The sequence below is a fragment of the Penaeus japonicus genome, unplaced genomic scaffold, assembly GCF_977035675.1.
Source record: "Penaeus japonicus unplaced genomic scaffold, GWHDUDI00000001_assembly GWHDUDI00000001, whole genome shotgun sequence".
Taxonomy (NCBI): Eukaryota; Metazoa; Arthropoda; class Malacostraca; order Decapoda; family Penaeidae; genus Penaeus; species Penaeus japonicus.
The window spans coordinates 55,031,895-55,041,894 of record NW_028234403.1 but is presented as its reverse complement, the minus strand read 5'-3'; the positions used below and the strand labels follow the sequence as shown (position 1 = coordinate 55,041,894).

The window sequence follows — 10,000 nt, the reverse complement described above, 5'->3', positions numbered from 1 at the left end:
GAATTTTTACTTTCTTTGTGACCTTGGTATCCCAGACTTTAAAAAAAGGGGCGTGGGTGACGTTCAGGGGAAAGACAGTTTCTCATTTACACTGACAAAGGTCAATATTTCACACACACACACAAACACATAAACACACACAAACAAACACACACACACACAAACAAACACACACACAGACTCACAGACACACACACACACGCACACACAAACCAACAAACACACAAACAAACAACAACACAAACACACAAACCAACCAACAAACAAACACAAATCCACGAGCCAATATTTTCACCCAATAACCCTCAGGTCAAAGAGAAGATTTCATCACCTCTCTGCACATACCAAACCGTTCACAATTACCTGGAAACTATCTACAACTAAAGACTCTTCTAGTGCGATTTTTACTTTGTTTTTATAAAAGATAAACAACATACATACCTCGAATACCTGTGACAATGGGGTTATTTTTTTCACTTTCATTCGGTTGTCACTCTTATCGGCGCTAATGGAATTTTTGAAATGTTTTATCAGTATTGTTCTTCTAACTCTTCTTCTGTCATCATTGTTGTTAATTATTGTTATCATCATTATTATTATTATTGTTGTTGTTATTACTATCATGGTCATTATTATTATTATCATTTCTATTATCATTATCATTATTTTTATCATTATCATTACTGTAATTACTATAATCATTAATATAAAGATTATCATTAGTATCATTAAGATAAATTATAGTACTAATTATAACGATGAAAGAGAGAAAGAGAGAGAGAGAGAGAGAGAGAGAGAGAGAGAGAGAGAGAGAGAGAGAAATAGATAGATAGATAGATAGAGAGAGACAGACAGACAAAAGTAGATAGATACATAAATATAGAAGTAGATAGAGAGATAAAGAGATATACAGATCGAAAAATAGATGAATATACAAAAAGAGAAATTGGGAGAAGCTTACTTGACACATATTTTTTTCCAGTTAAGTCAACAATGCATTCCTTATACTACGAAAGAATTCAGACAAGAATTCTAAATAACCCAGAAACACACGAGTGAAATGGGAAGGCAATGGGCTTAAGGTCCTTTCGAGAATGTCCTTCAAAACCCTAAACTTGAACCGACTATAAGAAACCACTGGCCTCTTCTGGATGTCTTCCTTTACCGTCTTTGGTTACACTCAATGTCAGTTGTGTTTACCGGACACGCATAAACGCAATCAAACTCACAAAAGGGCGTACGTGACTTGCTTACCGTCAGCAGGTAAGGACTCACGGCTGTCCTTATGCAGGGGTAAGGGGGGGAGGGGGGGAGGGGAGGGGGAGATGTGGGGGGGTGAGGGGGTTTCCAGCGGATTCCTTCTACAAGGTCGCTGCTGCTTGTACCCTGAACCCACCTAGCCATGGTTTTGGGTTGGCCTCGCATATATATATATATATATATATATATATATATATATATATTTATTTAGGAAAGAAATGTGTTTGAGTTTTGAGGGTTTTTGAGTTTTTTTTTTTTTTAGGCCTTTAGATTACGTGGCGATGCTAATGACTTCTGGTTTTTAATTCCCTAATTTTATTTATGATTTGGATTCTAATTCTAGTTTCTTTTCCTTTTTTTCTTTCTTCCTTCTCTTCTTCCTATTCTATTCTCGTTTCCTAATCTCTCTCTCTCTCTCTCTCTCTCTCTCTCTCAGAGATTTCTCCTTCCTTCCCCCCCTCCCCTCCCTCCCCTCTTCCCCCTTTCCCGTGTTTCTTCCCTTTTTGGAATTTGTTTCCATATAAAGTAATGTTTAAATAAAGATACTCCAAAGTTTTTTTTCTTTTTTCTTTTTTTTGTTTTGATGATCTATGAACGGACACATATTAGGAATGCAGAAGTAGAAGAAATTGAAATTATACACCGTGATATAATGCATAACCTCATAGCTTCGATCAGATTTCTATATGTAGGCCTATATCTATAGATATCTAAAACTTTCTGCGACCGAAAATCCGAAACTTATCAGTACACTATCTATAAAAAAAATGATAAAGAAAAAAAACAATCTTAGAAGTACAGATTTTTTCGCTTTCACCAAGATAATTCTTACAAGAATTAATCAACTTGTTTTTTTTTCCAAGTCCTATGTCGCTCATCTCTGAACATTTATCACGCTGTTTTATTCGATCTGTCAAAGTCCTTTTTTTGGCCAGGGATTTCTTGTATAAATTCCCTTCCTTTGAATTTTTTTTTTTTTTTTGTTATTTTTGATCCGTAATTTAATTTATTTTGATCTGACTGACTTTACGATTTTTGTACTTTACATATATATATATATTTTTTCTTATTCTTCATAGTCTTATTTCAACCATATCTAAATGTGTACATGTTCTAACATCTTGCATAACATATTTAACTATTGAAGCCTTAATTCTGATGATATCAAGGGCATCTGTAATTTTGACAATGCATTCTTGAGCATATATCAGAAACGAGTCATATCAAATTAAACACTAATTCTGTTCTCAAATACTTTCGCTTTATAAAGGCTACCTACATCGTTGAATAATACTCTCATGCTTGCGGTAGTTCTTCTGCAATCCTTGGTGCAATTGCGAGTCGTTGCAAGCAATGAATTTGTTTTTTCTTTGCGTTTGACGTATTTTTGTTACACTGACTTTGCTTTGATTTCATTTCTTCCTTCTCTTCTTCCTATTCTCTTCTCGTCTCCCAATCTCTCTCTCTCTCTCTCTCTCTCTCTCTCTCTCTCAGAGATTTCTCCTTCCTTCCCCCCTCCCCCCCCTCCCCTCTTCTTCCTCTCTCTGTCCCTTTCTTTGATTATCACTATTATCGTCAGTGTTTTTATAATGAATGAATAAAAAAAAATGTAAATTAATGAATTTACTAATAGTCACATTTTGCAGATTTATTGCAAAAATATCTAGCCTTCCTCCCTCCATGTTTGAGAGTGAAAGCTAGTTAGATAATTGATTGAATAACCGTTACTATAACCATATGTTAAATAAGACCCTTTAGAAACCAAGAAAGATGCATTAATAACTGGCTTCATTAATAACATAGGCAGGGCGGGATCCTTGTAACTTAATTATCTAAAGTTAAACCGCATATCTCTCTAGTTTCTAAGCCGGTTCTTGAGGCTAATGGTGATCTAATTGCATTGCCATTTTATTAATTGGGGGATGAAGTTTTTTATGTGAAAGACTATGTATTGAATGTATCGGTTTTATATGGCTATGTGATGTTAAAATTAATATGTTCGTATAGCTAAAACCGGATACTGGAGTTACGGCATGTAAAAAATTAGGTCTATGTATTGTGTGATTATGCAGTCATATGTGTGTGTGTGTATGTTTGCGTGTGTGTATGTATATGTATACGCATAAATAAATACATATCTACACACACACACACACACATACACACACACACACACACGCAGACACACACACACACACACACACACACACACACACATATATATATATATATATATATATATATATATATATATATATATATATATATATATATACACACACACACACACACACACACACATATACACAAACATATGCATATACGTATCCCTATTTATACACACATAATGTACGTACGTGTGTGGGCTAGTACGTACCAACCTCACACACATATCTGTGCTCATCCACATACCAACAAACAAATGCCTGATAACGACATCAAAATTTATGACACCTGTAATGATTGGCATGGCCTGCGGTAACCTACCTCGCCGGCGGTGTTAGGTCGCTTTTACGGGCGGAAATACCGTATGTGTAAACCTTACGGACTGCTTCTGCCTAACGCTTTGTTGGGATTTGTAGGAAATAGTGATGTGGATGTAGGAAGGGAATTAGATTATTGAGGCGATTATCATGGTTACGCAAAATGGATAAAGTAAAAGGAAGAAAGAAAGAGAGAAGAAGAAGAAAGAAAGAAAGAAACATGCACGCACAAGCAAACGCACACACCGACACACCCACAATCCACCCCCCGACCCTCCCTCCATCCCTCCAACACCCCCACCTCACCCATACACCCTTCCCTCCCCCCTCCCCCACCCACCCCCTCCAACACCCCTCCACCCTCCCCCACCCACCCCACCTACACCCCTCCACCCTCCCCCTCCAACACACCCCCACCTCACCACACCCCCTCCAACATCCCCTCCCTCCCACCCCACACACACAAACACCCACGCCCACGCGCCCACAAACACACACTTCAAGATGGTCCACTGTAATTGCTAAACCACCCGTAACACAGTGGCTACACATAAGAAACTTTCATCGTCTCGCTTCAAAGGTCAAGTGTATATTAAGTGTTAAGGTCTTATGTTGGTTCGGGTGGTCATTCTGTGTCAGGTCTTGGTTTGGGAGGTTGTTTTTGTTTTTGTTTTGTTTGTTTTTGGTGTTTTTAGTTTTCATTGTTTGTTGTTGTTTTTATTGTTTGTTTTTGTTTTTATTGTTTTGATTGTTTGTTTTTGTTTTTATTGTTTGTTTTTGTTTTCATTGTCTGTTTTCGTTATTGTTTTCATTGTTTTCGTTGTTTTCATTGTTTGTTTTTGTTGTTTATTGTTAAAATTATAATCTTTGTTTTTCGTCAATGTCATTGCTATCCTCATTGTAGGCTTATTCCTTCGTTATTATTATTATATTAATGTTCATTATCGTATATCTATCTATATTATTTTATCAAATAATTACTTGATTTAATATTATTATATGTATTAAATAAATCACATTGTTATTCTTTACTGTTATGCTATTGTTATCATGTTATCATTATTATCGATGCTATTGTTATCATCATCATCGTTATCATTAATTACTGTTATTATCATTATTTCATTATCATTACTGTTATTACCGCTATTATCTTAAGATAATTGTGATTATAATTATGATTATCATTCTTTATAATCACTGTTTAGTTTTTTCATTATCACTAAATATACCATCGTTTTTACATCTCACTAATTGTACCATCGTTATTATCCTACATTATTATTATAATCATTATCATCATCACCATTATTATCATTTTTATCATCATTAATTATCGCTATCATTCTTCTTATAATTTTTTATCACTATTATCATTATCATTACCATCACTATCATCGTCAGCAACAACAACAATATCTTAATTACTTTTAGATTCGAAGGGGAGAATTAGTTAATATATAAAATGGCTGGTAGTTTATGGTATATTTGATATTTATGACTGTTTAATTTGTGGTTTTTTTATTTTGCAGGACACAAATAATTATTTTTTTGCATTATTTATCTGCAACTCATGTTGGTTATATATGAGTGGCTAGTACTTTTTTTTATTCATCTTGACACTCACACATATCCATAACATTCTTATACATATATTATATATATTATAATTTATATTTATATATTTATATATATATTATATATATGTGTAATATATTATTTTAATATAATATTATGTATATTGTGTGTGTGTTGTATTCATATAATTTATATTATATATATATATATATATTTGTTATTTATATATATTACTAGTATACATATATATATATAATGATAATATATATATATATATAAATATAATATACATATATGAATATATGTGTATATCTATATATATGTCTTATATGTATAATTATGTATGTAATCTATATATTTATAATTATATATATAAATATTACGTAAATAATATAATACATAATATATATATATATATATATATGATTATATATAATATATATATAATTATATATGTATATTATAAGTATTGTGTGTGTGTGTGTTTTGTATGTGTATCTATATATATACTTATATTTATATTATATATTATATTATATATAGATATATTATATATATATATATATTATTATAATATTGTGTTCATATTATATTTATCATATATGTGTGTGTGTTTATTGTTGTTTTTTCGTCAATTTTTTTTTCAGTCAATGTCATTTATTCTATATTGACTTATATTCCTATGTTATTTATATTTATGTATCTTCATTTATTATTACATTATACTATTATTATTAATCAAACTTCTATTATTTTTTATTATCATTATTGTAGCTCATGATTTGCATATTTTTTGTTATATCATTATATATTGGTAATTTGTTATCATATGCTAATTGTTATCATTATCATCGTTTCAGTAAATATTATTAATTAATTACTGTTATTTAAATTATTTGTATTACCGCTATTATCTTAAGAATATTGTTATCATATTTTGATTATCATTCGTTTATAATTATATTTTATAAACTATGCTATTAATATTCCTCATGGTATTACCATCATTATCACTAAAATCATTATCGTTATATCCTCATCTCAATACTATCACTTTAATATCAACAGTAATCATTAATATATCATCATTAATATTATCATTATATCATTTTCACATATTATAATTTTTATCACATCATTCATTACGTCAACCATCACTATCATCGTCAACAACAACAACAACGAATATCTTGAATTTATCCATATAGATTCAGGGTGATTCATAGTTAATAGTTGAAACAGAGGTAGAATTTGTATTTATTATCATTTTTGACGAGACTGTTTGAGGTTTTGGCACATTAGCTGTTTTTTAAGAAAATTTTATTTAGCATTGACAACATGCTACACAATGTTTTTTTTATATGATGGCTAGTACTTTTTAATAATATGTTTTATACTACACAATATCCATACATAATACAAATATATACGATACATAATTATATATATATATATATAGATTAATACTATATATTATATATTTATATATAATACACATATACACATATATGTATGTATATATGTATATACATATATATATATATATATATATATAAATATATATATATATATATATATATATATATATATATATATATATATATATATATATATATATTATATATGCACACACACATATATATAACACACAAACACATATATATATATATATATATATATATATATAATATATATATGTGTATATATGTATATATATATATATATATATATATATATATATATATATATATATATATATATATACATGTATATGCAAACACACACACACACACACATATATATACATATATACATATATATATATATATATATATATATATATATATATATATATATATATATATATACATATGTCTGTGTGTGTGTGTGTGTATACTTATACACATATCTATCGGTCTGTATACATGTAAGTATATTTCTCTCTCTCCATAGATCTATCTGTTTTTATCAACCAATCAATCTCCCTCTCTTTCTCTCTCTCTCTCTCCCTCTCTCTCTCTTTCTCTCTCCATGTAAATTTGACTCTCACACGTTCAGATGGCCTTATCCTATATCCTTTGTATTGCATGTACCTCTTCAAGTTATCAGCAAACGGGTTTTCTTAACCTTCATGCCCGCCCTCTCACTCTCCCTCTCTCTCTTTTTCTCTTCTTCTCTCTCCGGATCACTACATTTTTTTTTCTCTGTATGTTTGTCCTCTCCGTCCCTCTATATCTTTCTATCCCCATCTCTATCTGTCGGTTTGTCTATCTCCTCTCTTTCCCTCTCTCTCTTCTTCCTCCCTCTCTCTATCTGTTTGTCTGTCTGTTCCCCCCCTCTCTCTCTCCCTCCTCCTCTCTCTATCTATTTGTCTGTCTGTATGTTCCCTCTCTCTCTCTACCTCCTCCCCTCTCTATCCATTTGTCTGTCTGTATGTTCCCTCTCTCTCTCTACCTCCTCCTCTCTCTATCTATTTGTCTGTCTGTATGTTCCCTCTCTCTCTCTACCTCCTCCTCTCTCTATCTATTTGTCTGTCTGTATGTTCCCTCTCTCTCTCTACCTCCTCCCCTCTCTATCTATTTGTCTGTCTGTATGTTCCCTCTCTCTCTCTACCTCCTCCTCTCTCTATCTATTTGTATGTCTGTCTGTTCCCCCCCTCTCTCTCTATCTGTCTGTCTATTCCCCCTCTCTCTCTATCTCCCTCCTCCCCTTTCTCACCCCCCCCCCTCGCCTTGAACACTCTAACCTCCAAATGCTGCATATTCTCTATCCTTAATTAAAAAAAAATATATATATATAAAAAGATATGGGTCAAATTGGGATAAAAGTTAGATTGAACTTTGTATATTTGACCTTGAACTTTATTCGTTGTCGTCAAAGTTACACCGACAAGTTTAGAATTCCTACAATGAGTTGCAATTTTCTTTTTCTCTTCACCTATACCGTGTAGTGATTTTTTTTCTTTGTTTATTTGTATAAATTGTCTTAGACAATGTCTGTCTGTCATAATTTTCAGTCCTTTTTTTTTATATCGAATCTTTACCAACTGTAGAATTTGGCATAGTATGATTCGTATAATTATATATCTTTGAAAGAGAAGTGTTTGTTTTATATGAACTGTAGACTGTATAGATGATGTGTGTTTTTAGATTTTAAGTTTCATTTTCGGGAGGGAGAGAGGGAGAGAGAGAGAGAGAGAGAGAGAGAGAGAGAGAGAGAGAGTAAGATATATATATATATATATATATATATATATATATATATATAAAGAGAGAGAGAGAGAGAAGCAGAAAGAGAGAAAGAAAAAAGAAAGAAAGGAAAGAAAAAAGAACACACACTCATTATCATTTTGTAATCATCCAGAGATATATACACGGTGTCCCAGATGCTCCAGGAGATGAATATTTATATTATTCTAAATACAAAAAAAGTGTAACCACCGGATATCGATTCTCATACCATGGTCTTTCCACAACTTAAAAACAATTTATATATTCTCCTCTATTGGTATGCAGAGCTGCCTTGTAGATGGCCCTCTGGAGCAAGTCGTTTGAGTATCTCGGCTAAAAAAACAAAGCGCCTTGGCATATTTTTATAATCACCATCATTAACCAGTAGTGATATAAATGCACTTCAAGCCATGACGTGTCGCAGCATGGTTGCCTTGGTACTCGTCACCCAAAACGTTTAAATCGTGACGTGACAAAGATATCAACCGGAGAGAGGTGACCAGTTGACCCCTGATGGATGGAAAGGCATGTACGTCTAGCCAACTGGAATTATCGAGTTTATATCAAAGAAATAGATCGTATAGTATTAATGATAACTCTATTTCCACTTATCGTTTACAAAGATAACGTAGGTGATGAAAACAAAAACAAAAACAAAGGCCTCTGATAGCTATAGTGTTTGTTTCGAAATTTCTTGCGTGTTCCAGACACATGTAAACAAACAGACGACGCACCTCGACACGCGAAACAAAACGCAGGAAAATAAATGATAATTACAGTATCCTGCCTTTTCTGTATCGTAATTTATAAGTTTCCTGTCCTTTTTCGATTGGTTTTAATCTAAATGAAAGCGCGAGGATTGAAATTTGGAGTTTCAACAGCTCGAAAAGTCGTGCTAATAGAAGAAATGGCAACTACGTGGAAAAGATTTTACCGCGAACAGCAAAAAAAAAAAAAAAAAAAAAAAAAAAAAATGCTGTCTGGTCAGACGGTGACTTTTGTCTTCTCTCGCCCTTTCGCTCTCTTTCTGTCTAGTCTCTGTGTATCTTTTGTTTTATCTCTCCTCATTCTCTTTTCGTTTGGTTTTATCAGGTCGTTTTCGTTCTCTCTCGTTTCTATTTTCTGTCTTTCTCTCTCTCACTCTGTTTTTCTGTCTTTCTCTCTCTCACTCTCTGTTTTATTTCTGTATTTCTGTCTCTGTCTCTACTTTCTCTCTCTCTCTGTTTTTCGTCTTCTTGCTTTTCTCTCTCTCTCCTTCTCTCTCTCTCTCTCTCTCTCTCTCATCCACGATTCCCTTTCTCACTGCGCAAATAACAACACTAATCTAATTACTAACCTCACGATGTACTCGCCTCCAGAAAAATCAACGCCAATTTTCCGGTCTTCGGTTATTATTATTATCATTAACAATAATATCTATTTTTTGAAGAACCATGAAATTCAAAAACC

General features: G+C 32.3%; 1 protein-coding gene across 1 annotated transcript in view; it reads right to left on the bottom strand.

The window, feature by feature from the left end:
• Window positions 1-10,000, bottom strand: part of LOC122250368 (glucose dehydrogenase [FAD, quinone]) — a 28,823-nt gene that overhangs the window by 18,802 nt on the left and 21 nt on the right. Inside the window, exon 1 of the mRNA XM_086542854.1 lies at window positions 9,888-10,000. This exon is cut by the window's right edge and continues 21 nt beyond it. The gene's annotated coding sequence lies outside the window, so the exon portion shown is untranslated. The remainder of the gene's footprint in view (window positions 1-9,887) is intronic.